General features: G+C 48.5%; 1 protein-coding gene across 2 annotated transcripts in view; it reads left to right on the forward strand.

Annotated features, from left to right (window-relative positions):
- Positions 1-15,289, forward strand: part of AMOTL1 (angiomotin like 1) — a 79,691-nt gene that overhangs the window by 11,507 nt on the left and 52,895 nt on the right. Inside the window, exon 1 of one of the 2 annotated variants that reach the window (XM_048294579.1) lies at positions 9,619-9,654. The exons of the other annotated variant lie outside the window; for it this stretch is intronic. The gene's annotated coding sequence lies outside the window, so the exon portion shown is untranslated. Of the gene's footprint in view, positions 1-9,618; positions 9,655-15,289 lie in introns of those variants that run through there. 2 annotated transcript variants of the gene reach the window in all.

A 15,289-nucleotide genomic window follows, 5' to 3' on the forward strand; every position in this document is an offset into this window, starting at 1 on the left:
GATGGAACAACTTGACAGTAGATGTGTTTGATACATTTCTGTGTTAAATCGATGCAGGTTTTTTTCCCCTGGGAGAGAAGCTGTTACCTTTCTGGTGCAGAGCACTATAGGATGCTGTTGTTTCTTGGCTGGGGGTTTGAAGCTTAGCCAGCAGGTGGTACTGGAGTTTATGTGACTTTCTGGCACCTTGCAAAATGATGAGGGATTTTTCTTCACCTGGGAGGCAGAAATAGAGATGTGTAAAGCAAGAGTGAAGAATAAGATACTCAGAGAGAAAACAACCTCAAATGGACAAGGGAAGCTGAAGGCTTCAGAGGCTGAATCCATGGGGAAACCTCATCTGGCAGTGATCTCCCCTGAATCCCAGGGTCAAGGTCAAAAGAGGTGTGATTCTCAGGATGAGTTAGAGACGTTCTAGGTGGGGTGGGGTGAGGACTTGAGCTGCAGGATGGGAAGCTTCTGAAGGAGGACTTCTGGGCACCCAGCACTGGAGGCCTGATGTGCATGGAAAGGGGAAAATCACAGAATCACGAAATGGGTAAGGTTGGAAAGAACCACAGTGGGGTCATCTGGTCCAACCTTCCCACTCAAGTGCCATCAATTGCACACAGTTGCATCTAGATAGCTCCAAAATATCTCCAGTGAGGGAGACCCCCCAATCCCTCAGGGCAGTCTTTTCCAGTGCTCGGTCACCCACACAGTAAGGAAGTTTTTTCTCATATTTAGGTGGAACTACCTGTGCACCAGTTTCTGCCTGTTGCTGTTTGTCCTATTGCTTGGCTCAACTTAGAAGAGCCTGGGTCCATCCTCTTGACACCCTCCCTTCAGATACTCATTGATAAGTCATCTCTTCATGAGGCTGAACAGGCCCTCAGCCAATCCTTGCAAGAGAGATGCTCCAGTCCCTTAATCCTCTTTGTAGTCCTCCTCTGTATCTGCTCCAGGAACTCCACGTCTCTCTCGTACTGAAGAGCCCAGAACTGGACCAGCCCTCAACCCCTCCTGAGAAGAGCATGCTGGAAGGCGTGAATAAGAAGTGCTGGGAGATATGCCAGTCTCAGGACTGGGTACCCTGCCTTGCTCTGTGGCAGCATGGTGGGACTCCTCTGGCACACTGCAGTGTGCACCACCTTGACACGACTGAGCACTGGCCCTTCCCCACAAGGAAAAGGCACCCTCCTCTTCATTTTCAGGGCAATACATTCTCCATACTTGGAGATATTCAAAAGCTCTCTAGACAAAGACCTGGGAAATGGGCTGTAGGTGGCCCTGCTTGAGCAGGGGATTGGACCAGATGAACTCCAGAGGTCCCTGCTAACCTCAACCTATCTGTGATTCTGTGACTACCCTGCCACTCTTGGAACCCACCTTGACCCCAGTAAAGATGATCCACATGCACTCACGGGGTACTCACCATGTACGGCACTGGTGGAAACTTGGGATAGGAGGGTAACACTGCAGGAGCCCAGAAAGTGGTTTTTATCAAGTATAGCCATCTTCAATGTATATTTCTGCTGCTAGGAGACAGCTTCTTGAAAAAAAATCCTAGAAATACAAAAATGCTTAAAAACTGTATGATGCCTCACTGGTTCTGGAATGGGTGGCGTATCAAGTGGTTGTCCTCACTTCCAGCGAGGATATATACTTGATCACATTTTAAAGTAGTCTGTGTGAGCTCTCTCCACTTGGTGTCAGGATAGAGACTGCCCTGACATGCATTCACCCAGAAGAGTGTCTTAACAGGGAATGGGAATAAAGCCAAGAGCCTTCTTTTGGCTGCCTCATTCATTACCTGATTCTGGTTAAAACATGTAAGATAACTTCAAAATGCATTTTCTGTGACAGAACTTGGACCAGCTCCTTTTATATTCTTGGTTATCCTTGTCTTATTCCTTGAACAGAGTCTTTCCTCAGTGGCATGTGCCCAGCTCTCCTAACCCTGGTATTTAGTGACAAAGATAAAGCTCCCTCTCCCAAATAACAAGTTGTGGTCGATTTTAGGAGGAACTCCTCGGATATCACTTTCCTCTGCACAGCAACTTAGACATCCCTCAGTCTGGAAAGGATTATCCAAACCAGTGCTTATATCACCTTACAATTCCACTCTCCTTTCCAAACATAGCACAAGATGTGATTAGTCCATCCAAGGTAGACAAGACAGAAAAAAGATGTGAGATAGCAGAACAAGTAATGGAAATACAATCTCTCCTCTTGCCTTCCTCCCAGCTGGTGAGTTTTCAGCTGGATCAGTCCCCTGGCCCAAGTCAGGCACAGCTGTCTAGTTTGCAGTGCCAGGCAAGACAGACGGTTAAGACCAAGCACAGGTTGGAGAGAGAGAGGACAAGACCATGCCGGTAGCAGCTTGGATTCATGCTGTGAAGTGATTGTGTAACCAAAGAATACCAGGTCAAAAATACTCATCTCTGGTCAAACCAGCCACCTCAACAGCTGGAGTTATTAGTAGAGGAGCAGCAGACAAAAGAGTATTATAATAACAACATTCTGAGACAAACCATCAATATTTTAATAATCATCAGGATAAAAATCACAAAAAGGCAGGTCTGAGCAGGACTTCAGGGAGACAGATACACCCTACTTCTGCCTGGAGGCAGGGATAGTGGCTCCTGTTCACCCATCACCCTGTGTGCAGGACCAACTCATCCTAACAGCCTTCCTAGGCAACTCACCCCAGTGCTTTGCTGCACTGGAAGGGTTTCCTCAGTGTCTAATTAGATTTGCATAATTTAAGCCAAAGGCAGGCATAAAGGCCTTCCATGGATCAGACTGAGAGTTTCTTGCCCACTCTGCAGGGGCTGAAGGGGGCATTCAATGGAGGATCAGTGGAGTGTATCCCTTTCTTCCTGCTCAACATGTCTTCCTTGACCTCTAGTCCTGTCTCCAGTTTTCTGTCAGCTTGTCCCAGCTTGCTGTCAACTGCAAATGTGAAAAACAGTGCTTGGATTTTGTGTTATTTGTGGAAATGCTGATCAGGACCAGATTCATGAGAAGTTTTTTTGCATCACATCATACCACAAGCAACTAACCTCTAAGAAAAGTTTTGACCAGACATGCACCCACCTTTTCATATTTTCTTGTAGCCCGTGTGTTCCTATCCTGCGTATAGTGACCCCGTATGATACAGTACCACAAGCCACACTTACACACCACCACATACAGCATCTGCACCTCCTTGTTCACCTACCTGGTTTATCACTTCATTGCAGCAGGTCAGATGAGTCTGACAGTTCTGCTCTTGCTGAGTGCGTGCTGGATGTTACTCATACTTTCCTTTTCTCCATGTTTGCAAAAATTTTAGTAATTCCAAAGCTTCCAATGATGGAATTAACCATGACTGGGAAATCCTTCCTTAACTCTTCTTTCTCTCTTTGTCTTAAAGATCTGTGGTCTGCTTTGTCATGCCTGACCTTTGAAAACCTCTCTGTGGTCCGCTCCTGTGCAAGTCGGTGCATGGCTCACCTGTACCTTGTGCAGTAAGAACATTTCTGACATTCCCTGGAGAAGTACCAGGCAAGGGAGGCAAAAATGACTGAGGGAGAGAGCAGCTTCTGTGAAAGCAGACTCTGAGAAAGCTACAGCTGAATTGGGTGGAAAAGAGGTGCTTGAAGGAAGGTACAATAGAACTACAAGAATTATGAATGGCATTGAAGTAAATAAGTGCAGGAGAGACATGGACACAATGGACATGGTCCAGCAAAGGGCCACAAGGATGATGAAGGGATTGTGGCACCTCTCCTGTGAGAAAAGGCTGAGAGAGCTGGGTGTCATCAGCACAGAGAAGGAATGGCTCTGGGAGATCTCATCAATGTGTATAAATACCTGTAGGGAGGTTGTAAAGAGGTTGTAATCAGGCTCTTTTCAGTGGTGCCCAGTGCCAGGACCAGAGGCAATGGGCACAAACAGAAACACAGGAGGTTCCCTCTGAATATCAGGAAGCAATTTTTTCTGTGAGGGTGACCAAGCACTGGCACATGTTTCTCAGGGAGGTTGTGGACTTTCCATCCTTGGAGTTATTCCAAAGCCATCTGGATGTGGTCCTGGGTAACAGGCTCTAGGTGGTCCTGCCTGAGCAGGGTGGTTAGACCAGACGACCTGCAGAACCCCTTCTGACCTCAACCAGTCTGAGATTCTGTGAAATAGGGAAAGGCTTAAAATAACCCAAAGGAAGTGTGTCTTCACTCAGCACATAATTCCTCTGTGCAACTTGCTGCCACAGAATGTCCAGGGTGCCAAAAGTATGAATGGGCTCAAAAAATGATTAGAAAACATCATGGGAGAAAGGTCTATGAAGGGCTCTCAAACTTGATGATGCAGTTAAACTTCTGGCTCAGGAAGGCAAGTGGGATCATGTACTAGAGGAAACAGCACTTGTAATGTTCTATGCATTTTCTCTGCAGTCGTCTACTGGAGAGGACACTTGGAGCTCTTAAACTTTGCAATAATCCAATGTGGTCCTTCTTGTCTTTCCTTAGGTCCACAGTGACTAACCAGAAGAAAAAAAAAACCCAAAGCCACACCTTCTCTTCCTTTCCTTTCTTTGCCTGTCTCTCCTCTCCCACAGCTTTGGCTGCTGGATTTCAGCAGATATGAATCAGACGGTGACTGTTGTGTTCCTTTTGTTCTGTAAATGATTAAAACAGAACATTTCACACTTGCTTTGTGGCTCAGTAGAGAAATGCTCCATTTTCTCCTTGGCAAATCCTGAGGTGGAACTTCTGGCTATGGAGAAAGTGAGATCAGGGAGAGAAAAACTATCCCAACAGAGGAACATGTGCAGACTGCTTTTCTGTCTCTCCCGTGCTTGGCATATCTTCTCCCCATTTTCCATTTTCTCATCCCTCCTCTCTTTTCCACCTCCTTCCCACCCCACTGGCATTTTTTCTGCTTGCTGCTTTAAGATAATTTAATTGAATATCAGAAAAAAAGAAAGCAGACTGAACGAAAAATGCAAGGTGAAAGCCCCCAGCGCAGAAAGCCCTGGGAAGAGTAATGAGAATGTGATGAAACGGAAAAATAAAGTGGGAGTAGGGGGTATGAACCTCACTCTGCCAAAATCAAGATGAATACGTATGGGAGATGCAATATCTCAGTGGAAACCCCTAGGACCTGTGCCTCACATTTCCTGACAGCCAACCAGAGGAGGAATTAGCTGGCTGTACTATTTATAAGTGCACCCTGGGCATGGCCAGCTTGCTGGAGGAGGCTCCCCACAACAGCGGCTTGCAGGAAATACTGCTTTGGTGATACTGACCGCCTGGGGAATAAACACGCCCAGAAACGAGATCTCATTGGATATAAAGGGAAGGAAAGAGAAAGCCCTGGTCCCTGCCCTGCTTCTTCCCACTGCTTCACAGCCATCCAGCTGGTTTTTTTTCTTTGTTGTCCTGACCTCATCCCATACTGAAGCAAATCCAGAGAGCGAGTGCTCTGCTTAGCTGTCTTCTGCCAGAAACCAAAGAGGTCAAGTTATTAGAGAAAAATGAAAGCTCTTTGGCAGAACTGGAAAAACAGATGTGCAGAGATATTTCTGCTGCCTCCAAACACAATGCTGCCTATGAAATGTGTATCAGAGGCGATCTGAAAAATATGCACAGTTTTTGCAGTAGAAATCTTAACAGTGGCTAGTTATTTAGCAGGATGGGTTTCTTTGGGGCTCCCCAAACTACTGAGTTTACTGGCTGCTAGGTTACAAGATTACTTTAAAACCTTCTGCAGATGTAGTTTAGAAAGTCGTGCTCCAGTGCTGCAGGAGGATCTGCCTCTGCCCAGTAGCTGGAAGTCAGTTGGGGATGGTGAGAATGGGGAGCTGTGTCTCTGCAGGGCACGTAAAGCCTGTGACTATCAAGAAGAGATAGGGTATTCTGCGCCTGAGGTATGGTAAGGACATCTTTCATGTCAAAGGCTTTGTGGCTTTTATTCACTAAATTTGCCTGGGTGGAAGTTTCTACGCAGTGTATTCTGATTTCTTGATTCAGCTCTTGCTGTGGTCTCGGCACTGCAGGGCAGCTATTTGGGCCATCCCCAGAGGTGGTGTTAATGGGGCTGGAACCCTCTGGCTGCCCATCAGCCACTGCTAAAAGCAGCAACGACAGCAAGAAGTGGAATTGTGTGCAGGCATTTGGGGTTGCCGCAGTGTCAGGCGGAGCGGGACAATTATTTGTTTGCTTGCGGCATTTGGAATCTGTGGGATTACACGCATGGTTGGCTGCAAATGTAGCGAGCATCAATACCCGGGTGCGCCCGTAGCTTGGGATGGCCACATCCCTGCTGCAGGGTCTCAGGGGTCCGGCCCCAGGTCTGTCAGTAGCAATTGCTTCGAGCTCCCCAGCTGGCAGGTGTTTGGGATGGTGCAGGGATGCTGAGTGATGCAGGGGGCTGCTAAGGACCAAGCCATGATGGCACCTGGAAATGCTTCTCCCTCCCCATGGAGCTCACCAAAGTGCTTGGGATATCCACGAGAGGTGTTTGTTTTCCGTGGCAGGGTATAAGAGACATGGGATGTGTGGATAATGTGGGTCTCCTGAATCCATGGCTACCAGGGAGAAGCAGGAGGGAGGCAGTGAAAAGAGATGGCACTGTCATATCCACTCTGCAGACCTGACAGCTGGAGTTATGGTGGCACTTGGTCCTGGCTGAGCAGATTAGAACTAAAAGGGGTGAAAAATTAACTTCTTTCCTTCCCCAGATTCCTTTGAAGAATGACATAAAACAAACAAACACACAAAGAAATATTAAAATATTGGAGCTATTCCCAAATTGAGGGAACAATATATTTTAATAAAATATATAAATAAAAAAATTATTAAGTACATATAAAACATATTAAAATATTGGAGCTACAAAGGGGAGAAGCTTGAGTGGCAGTTGCCTTGCCCTCCTGGGCAGACACAGCTCCCCAGAGGTCATCTGGGGATAACCTCTGAGAGATGTAACAAACCAAAAGGGGTTCGAGAACTCCCTCTGCAATCTGTCACCCTTTGTGGCCACTTGCCAGTTTATAAAATCAAAATGGAATTGAAGAGGAAAAAAGATTTTGAAAATCATGTGCAAACACACACCAGAAAATTGATTACATGAGAGAAAATTGAAACAATACCTTCACTTCAGCAGAAAAAAAGGGTCTTTTCCTTGGGAACATAACAGCATGGCTCACCAGGTCCTTGCAATGCTACTGAAAGACAAGATGGCAGATAATCTTTTTTCCTGATATATTTGTTCTTCTAGCACCAAAATCATCACTGATCACCATGTAGGAGTAGGTAAAAGGGGAGCACAAACTCTGGGGCCAGAATGAGAAACAAAATAAGCCCTTGAACAGGATGGATCTGCTTGGCCAAGGGCAGTACAGCCAGATGGCCCCCATGACACAGACTGGGAAGCAGAATAACCATAATAATGTGTCCCATTTCGCCCAATCAAATTATAAAATTGGAACATGACAAAAAGTACCACTTGAATTGCTACTTTGAACTGGACTCATGGGACTTACTGGACAGCAGTGCCCTCATCCCACTTCATCTGCCACAGTGAACAGGCACTTAACAAGCAAGGGCAAAATTTCACCTTCATTTTACAGCTGAACTGGTTCATGGCTCACCTGCGCTTATAAGCAAAGCTAACATTTATCTCTGGGAGAGGTAGGAAAATCTGAAAAATCCAAGGCAAATTCCTCTTGGGGACTCAGGTGTCTAACTCTATTGTCAAGGTTCCCCATGACTTTGCAAAGGCAAATTTGAATTTGAATTTAGGCATTCAAAAACCTGAATTTGGGCTTAATCTTCTCCCACATATTCAGGGCACCTGCAAAGGAACTGAACATCGATCTCTAATACAAGTCTGGTACCCTAAGCACTGGCCTGTAGTTTGTCTCCCAAAGAGGTCAAGGGTATGATGATTCCCCTTGTCCTCCACCTCAAAAAGCAGCATATTTGCAATTCGCTTCTCCCCTGTTTGAGCATAACCCCAGCCTGTATTAGATGACTTCAGGGAGACAGGTAATAGATGCTTCAGCTTCAAAGCTTTAGAGAGACACTGCAGGGACAGCACCTGACTGGCACCTCACCTTGCACACAGGCATGGAGGGAAGGGCACCTCTGAGGATGTCCAGCTCACATGGCAAACATCATTCTGGGGTAACTTCTGTCACGGGAGATGCACAGATGCAGGAACCGAGGAACCTGATTTCACCACTGAATATTTTTTCCTTCTTTGCCTCTTTCCCATATCCTATAGCGTCCCTGTGTGTTGCATCTGAGCAAAACCCAAACTGAGCAAAGCTGGGTTTTGTGATGCAAAAAAGCAATGCCTCAGACTGCTGTGAACCACAGCACCCTCACAGTGCCGGGAGGTACCAGGAGTCCTCTCTGCATCCATACAGTCCAGTGACAATGGCACTGGGGCAGCTCCTGTCTTGCTGTGCCCCTTTATGGGGCTGTGGTGGCAGTGAGTGGGTTCTTCTTCAGCCTGCACTCCTTCCTACCTGCCTTTATCCATTTGGCACAGTGTTGAGGAGGGAGAAGCCACCATCAGTTCCTGGGAGAAAGTACAAATACAATGGACAATCCTGGCATCAGTGGGCAGCTTGCTGGACTGAAGGAGGTTGAAGCACTGAGATGGGGAAACCCAAGCAGTGTCCTGGCAGTGCCACTCATCCCAAAAGATGCCCACCCTGTGGGCCAGTGGTGGGAATAGGGTGTGTTGGGACTGCCCAACCCAGTCTGTGCCCATATGTCTGCAGGGATGGGAATGAAGTGCTGTGCAACACCAGAGGAGCTGTCCTGCCATGTCCCCTCTGTCAGACCCTTGGCAGAACGGCTGGAGTGGTCGGGGGACATGGAGTAGCGGCTCACTCCAGCCCTAATGAACACACCCGTGGAGCTGGTGCGCCAAACCACAGAGACACGTGAGCTGGCAAATGTCCTGTCTTCCCATTACCGCAGCGCTTGCACTCAGCATCAGCTGTAAATCCGTTGACATAAAGGGATATGTGCACCCACCACTCATGTGAATATGTGTGATGGAGCAGGTGGGCAGCAGGGCAAGGGGCTGCGTTCAGGAATGGGGCGCTGAGCTTAGGAACGGGGAGCTGAGTTTAGGAACGGAGTGATATATGGCCCAGTCAATCCCCAAACAGCCATCGGCTCCTCCATGCACAGGGAGCAGCTAGAGCTCTGGGAGATGAGGAGGATGCCCAGGGTTAATTCACGGGATTGGGACTCGGGGTAACCCCCACCAACTGTCCCTCAAGAGACCAGGGAGCCTGTGCCGGTACCTAGGTCGGGATTTAGATCCCGAGCATCCCCAGACATGAGGCGGGGCAGCCGTGCTGCCACACAGGCTCACCCCAGGCGTAGCCAGCTGTCTTTACGCGGTTCCGTGTGGGGCTGCGAGCCTCCAGCCTGTCCCCACAGCGTGCCGCCCCCACATACCCGACCGGAGGGGCGAGGGGCGGGTAGCGGCCGCCCCGCGCCGGGAGGTGCCCGGACCGCCCCCGGACCCGCCCCGTCGGCTGCCCCCGCCCCCGGCTGTCCCCGCCCCGGCCCGGCCCGTGGCGGCCGGCGGAGCGCGCCCGGCGGCGGCGGGGAGCGGCGCGGATGGAAGCGGTGCTGCCGGGGGCGGCGGGGCGCGGAGCCGGAGGTGAGGGCGTGGAAGGGAAACGGTGTCCGTGTGTCCCCGCAGGGGTGCCTGTCCGTGCGTACATGTTTGCGCACACGTGTGTCTGTGCGTGGGGGGATGCGGGTGCCCGTGTCCACGTGTGTGCCGGGGAGCGCGCCGGGGTGTGCGGGGGTGCCGCTGCGGGATGTCTCTCCTCATGCCCGCCCGTGAGTGCTGTCGTGACCCGCCACCCTCCCGGGAGGATGCGGGAAGGCCTGGGCAGCCTTCTCCGGCTCCCGGAGCCAGCGCACCCCGCTGCTCCCCCGGGCTGCGTGGAGCCCGCACGCTGTGCGGGAGCGGGGCCGAGTCGGCGCTAACCCGGCCCGCCGCTCCGCTAGAGCCGAGCCGCCAGCCCGGCCGCCGCCGCTGCTCCCGCTCCTTCGCTCGCGGAGTCCTCCCCGGGTGCTCCCGAATCTTCCCCGCGCCGGGAAGGCAGAGCAGCGCGGGGCGAGCCCCGAAACAGCCCCGGTCAGAGCGGGGTGTCCGCAGTATATTCCGAAGGAGGAACGCGCCGAGGGTCCGCCGCCCCGGCGCTCCAGGGAAGAGCGAAGCGCCGGCTGGGAGCGCGGGCAGTGTTTCCAGCGGCACTCGGAGCGGCCGCTGTCGTTTCCGCAGCAGCGATCGCAGCGTCCCCGCGGGTCCCCAGCGCCGGGCTGTCACTCGGAGCGGCCCCGGAGCACCCGCCGGGGACACCGGCCCCGTCCCGTCCCGTCCCGCGGGTGCGTGGGGCGGCAGCGCCGGCCGCAGGGGACACGCAGGAGGGGCCTCTCACGCCGGGGGAGCGCTTTCTCATGTTGTTGTTGTAGGGGGATGGTGAGAGGGAACTTTTTGATATTTAACCTTCCTACCCGTTCAGGAAATAAAGATAAACTCCGGTTAAACAAAACAAAACAAAAAAAGGCAGCATTGAAAAAAAAAAAAAAAAAAAGCCGCGACGTGAATTTAACCCGAATCCTTCTGCCAGGTTTTGTGATTCATAGCTTTAAGTACAGGAAGATCGCTACTTGGGCTTTTTCCTCTTTCGATGGAAAGAGTTTTTTTTTTTCTCTTTCCTGGTGCTGTGTGAGCATCCCGGGAGCTGTGGGCAGCTGCTGCCAGAGACCAGGAGCTCGTGAATGAGAGTCTGCAAGGCCCTTATCGTGCATCCACTGAGTACAGGTTATGCCTTTTTATGTATAAAAAGAAGCCTAAAAGCTTCCTGAGAGAAGGGTGGCAGTGAACATGAGTCCCATGAATTTTCCTGAGCACAGCTAGCTGGCAGCGCCATTCCTGCTAGCAGGTGTGCATGTATATAGTATATATAGATATTAAATACATACATTAAAAATATATGTAGATAAATGTTTGTGTATTTTTCTATATTTACATATATATAGAGAGAGATAAATGGCTGCATATATTATATATAAATAAAATAGAGACCATGTGTATATATTTATTTTTATGCATATATATGTGTATATAATAGATTTTTGCATATACATGTAGTCATTTCTAATGGCCAGAAAAGCTTTTCCAGGAGTTCTATAAATACCTTATCAAGAAATGTCTGAGTGATGAGGGCAGGGAATATTGGGTGGGCAGGAGCCCATAATGAAATCCTCTCTGGGGCTGTGCTGGGTGCATGCTATGGCCCTGCATGGAGAGTCCGAGTCCTGCCCAGCCTTCCTCATCCTCAGCCGTGACTGGAGCAGTGGTATGAGGGGATGAATTCGGGGACGCTGGTTTTAGGTTGTTAAACTGGGGAGGTATGTGCCCCACAGTGTTTCTGGGGCTGGGCCTCCCAGTTTCCCCAGGCTGTTTGGGGCCAATGGGATCCCCCAATCACCTGCATGTCCATTCTCCTCTGTCCTGATGTCCATTGCTCCCCTTTTCTATCAGCATTTCACAGGGGGAACTTTGCTTTCCCTCTTCTTTTGGAAAGCACTCGGCTTCAATCTACAGGGGCACGTGTCGCCTCTCCTAAATCCAAGTATCTGCAGGATTGGTGACAGGCCTGAGGGCAGTTTCCAAGTCTTGGCCTCCCACAGTGATCTGGACCAAAGCCTCTGCGCATTAGTCCCTGGATGGAGGGATGGGTGCACGGATAGAGCTCTGGTGCTCCTTGCAAGAGCTTCTCTGTGAGGAAACGCCAGCACAGAGCCAAAGGCAAAGAGACACCTAAGGGGGTTGGAAGGGATCCCAGCTGCAGCCCGGGGAGGGTCAGGCACAACCGAACTCTGCACAAGGGTGTTTCAGGATTATGTGGAGATGTTACTGCTGACCATTGCAGCTTTCTTTTTTTCTCACTGATAGGCATGTAACTCATTTTAAAGGCCAGATCTGGTATAAATGTTACTTGGCGCTAAGGCAGGAGTGTGTGCCCTGTGCAGCTTCCTTGTCCTGGAAACCATTAGGAGGACGGCTGCATACTTGGATTTTCACACACAGACTATCTGCTAATGTAATAGTCCCAGTGGAAAGTTTAGTGCTCGGGAATATTTTGTGGATTTGAGAAAAATCCCAGGAGGATTTTTGGTTTCATACAGCAATTGCTTTTTGGCAGCTTTGGGATAGATGTAATCTGGTTCCCATTTGTGTCCTGAATATTTAAATGGAACGGCCTGCCTTCCACTCAGGGCACAAGTAGATGGATCTAGAAATAGATGGAAGTAGAAAATAATAGTAACAAGAAAATCATCACCTCTACAAAAAAAAAATCTCTTAGGGCAACTTTTCAGATGTTGCATTTAGGAAATGTATATGTCAATTTTTGGTCCTTTTAGTGACTTTTTGAGTAGGTGACATACTGCTGTGGGTGTAAATCTGAAGTAAACCTGTAGAAGCTGGTGAAATTGCTCCAGGTTTGGATTGGTGCATGTGAGAGCAGAGTTTGGCCACACAGTAAGGTGTATCCCATTAGTGGCAGGCAGTCCTGCAGCATTTGCTGGCTTTCAGTGGCCTTGTCCAGCTCAGATGTCCCACCACGGTGTGTGGTTGTGGTTTTCCTGATGCGTGTCTGTCCCACATCTTGAAGGTGTCATTTTTGTGCAAACCAAGCCATGACAGCCAGCACCTGTCAAGGCAGCACCAGCCGAGGAGCAGCGTGATCTACAGGGGGATGCCACATCCCAAGAAAACACAGCATGGGGTTAAATAATTGAGCAGCACTTGGGATTATCTGCTCTGACCATGTTGGCTAACACAAATATTAATGTGCTTTAGACAACAGTAACTCCAGTGATCAAGTCTCAGGCTGGAAAATAATGACATTGTTAACTTAATGAATGATTTAAGGAATTAAAATGCTTTTAGTGAAATTCTTCCCTATGATGGCTACCTGGGATGGACAGAGGGTCCCTGCCAGTGACATATCCTGTCCCCTGGGGTGTGTCCCTCTGCTTGTGACCAGCACCATTTTGGGTCTGTTTTTGATATGATGGCTCCACACCAGTGGCTGTTGCTGTGATTTTCCTTGTTTTAAATCTGAGCAGAGCCATCTGGGAGCAAGAACTACAGGCAATTATCTTGTTAGCTCTTCTACGTATAACACCTTTATTAAATTTCTGCATTTTAAAAGTGGCTGAATATAAATTGCTTGTAATGATTTAATAATGGAAGGATCATAGTTGTAATATATATTCTGGTGGGAAGAAGGTTTAATTCCTTTTTGCTTTAAGTTATGACACTTAAGAATTGTGCAAAGGCTCTGCTTAGAGTAGGGTTATCACAAGCAGTTCTTCACACAGATCACGTGAAGAGCTGTGGATCCTTAGGATGGTTTGTTGCTTGCATTAAAAGAAAAGGAAAAACTCTAGAAATCCATACGATAGAGTTCAATGCCTGCCTTTTCAGTTAGAGAGCACTGTACAGCCTTTGTACTATTTTTGTTCTGTCCTTATCCCAGGCTCCTTTGTACGCTGCAAGTTTGTGGGAATGACTCAGGGAGAAAGCTATTTAACCTAAAGGACACCACTGGCAAAAAAAAAAAGAGATGGATAAAGAGCAATGTCCATGACTGTGAGTGGGAACCAAGAGGAATATTTGTGTGTGTCTGAGGAAGAGAGATCCCAAAACCTCCTCCAAATGGGAAAAAAAATCCTCTTCTTCAAGATGCTGTTTATTCAGTTCAAGAAGGGAATTTTAAAATATACTTGCTTGAAGTAACAAGGAGCTAAGACTGAATGATCCACAGACCTAGGTCCTATTTCACTTCTGGTTAATTAATGGAAGGGCTTAAATATCCGAGTGACATGGATCGTGCCAGTGCTTTTCTGTAACGTGATCATTTTTAAAGGCAGTAAGTACAGCAGAATTTATCATGGCTTAAACTCCTGCTCTACAAGTGTCTTGTCTGTATGTTGTAGCTGATTGATGATTTTTCGTTTTTCCCCCAGTAGAAGAAAATTTCCTTCCCTAAGAATTTATGTGATGAATTTTTATCTTGGAGGTTTTTTATTGCTTGGAAATCAGAATTTATAGTGTAGTGAAATTGTCTGCAGACAGCTGCTGTGCTGATAAGCAGTGTGGCTGTAGCAGAAGTGTTGTCTCACTCGCAAGCTCCATGTCAGCCTTCGTATTTCACTCTTTTACCGGGAGTTTCTTTCCCTACTTTCAGCTCTGAATAATACTTATCCTTTCATCTCAGAGCAGCAAGGCTGACATGAGTCATCATTGTGCCACTGGCACTTTGATCAAAGCAGGATTTTCAATTATTGATTCAATTCTTTGAATAAATTTGGGCTGGCTGTGTATTGTAGACTCAGTGTTACAGCTGCAAAGGCAAATGTGTAGCTTATAATATAGAGAGACCTTAAAAATGCACGTATTTGTGCAAAGCCTAGTGCAGCTGCCTAAGCAATATGCATCTCTTCCTCCGTGGGGTTAATGCCCAGGTAACTGTTTGGCACCTGGAGGTGTGATGAGAATGCTCTGCCTGTATCCTGCCTCTCCTCTGGGGTGAGCCTGGGACGGGGGGAAAAACCAGCATGTTTTTCTAGCATTATAAAACCTGTTACCATCTGAGATGAAAGAGTGGTGACGGGCACAGTTTGCCCCTACATGCCAGCACACCTGATTTCCATAGGGAAGGGGGAGAAGTGCGGGCATCCGAGGGGATCTCCCGGGTAGGCAGGCTTGGCTCCACTCTTTCCTCTATCCATGTGATCTCATGCCAGCTTCAGGAGCTGCTTTCAAAGCACATTTGCTTTGCTTCTCTCATAGGTTTTTTTCTCCCCTGCTTTGCTTTTTGCTGAGGGGAAGCATATATGAAAATAAGCACGTGAGGCTGAAGTTTCGTGGAGAATGCTCATCCTTGTCAGCAGTTAAATTTGGACGTGTTAGCACGATTCCTTGGGAGAGACGGAGTTTGGCTGCCTCCATTGCCTATTCACATTAGTCTTGCTCGTGTTTTCTTGGACAATGCACTTTCTGGAGACTGGCATGACAGTACCAAGGATGGGTGACTCCAGGAACTTTTCTTGAGCAAGGGAATAGCACAACGTGGATCCTGGAGCTGATACTGGGATGAGGATTTCTTTCCCCAGAGTGGTGAGTTGTGGAGGCGTAGCTCGGTCTGATAATCCTGCCAGGCACAGGGGTGCAGCTTCTCCTGGCTTTCATGTAGAAAATGAGAGGT

The sequence above is a fragment of the Corvus hawaiiensis genome, chromosome 2 (assembly GCF_020740725.1).
Source record: "Corvus hawaiiensis isolate bCorHaw1 chromosome 2, bCorHaw1.pri.cur, whole genome shotgun sequence".
Lineage (NCBI taxonomy): Eukaryota > Metazoa > Chordata > Aves > Passeriformes > Corvidae > Corvus > Corvus hawaiiensis.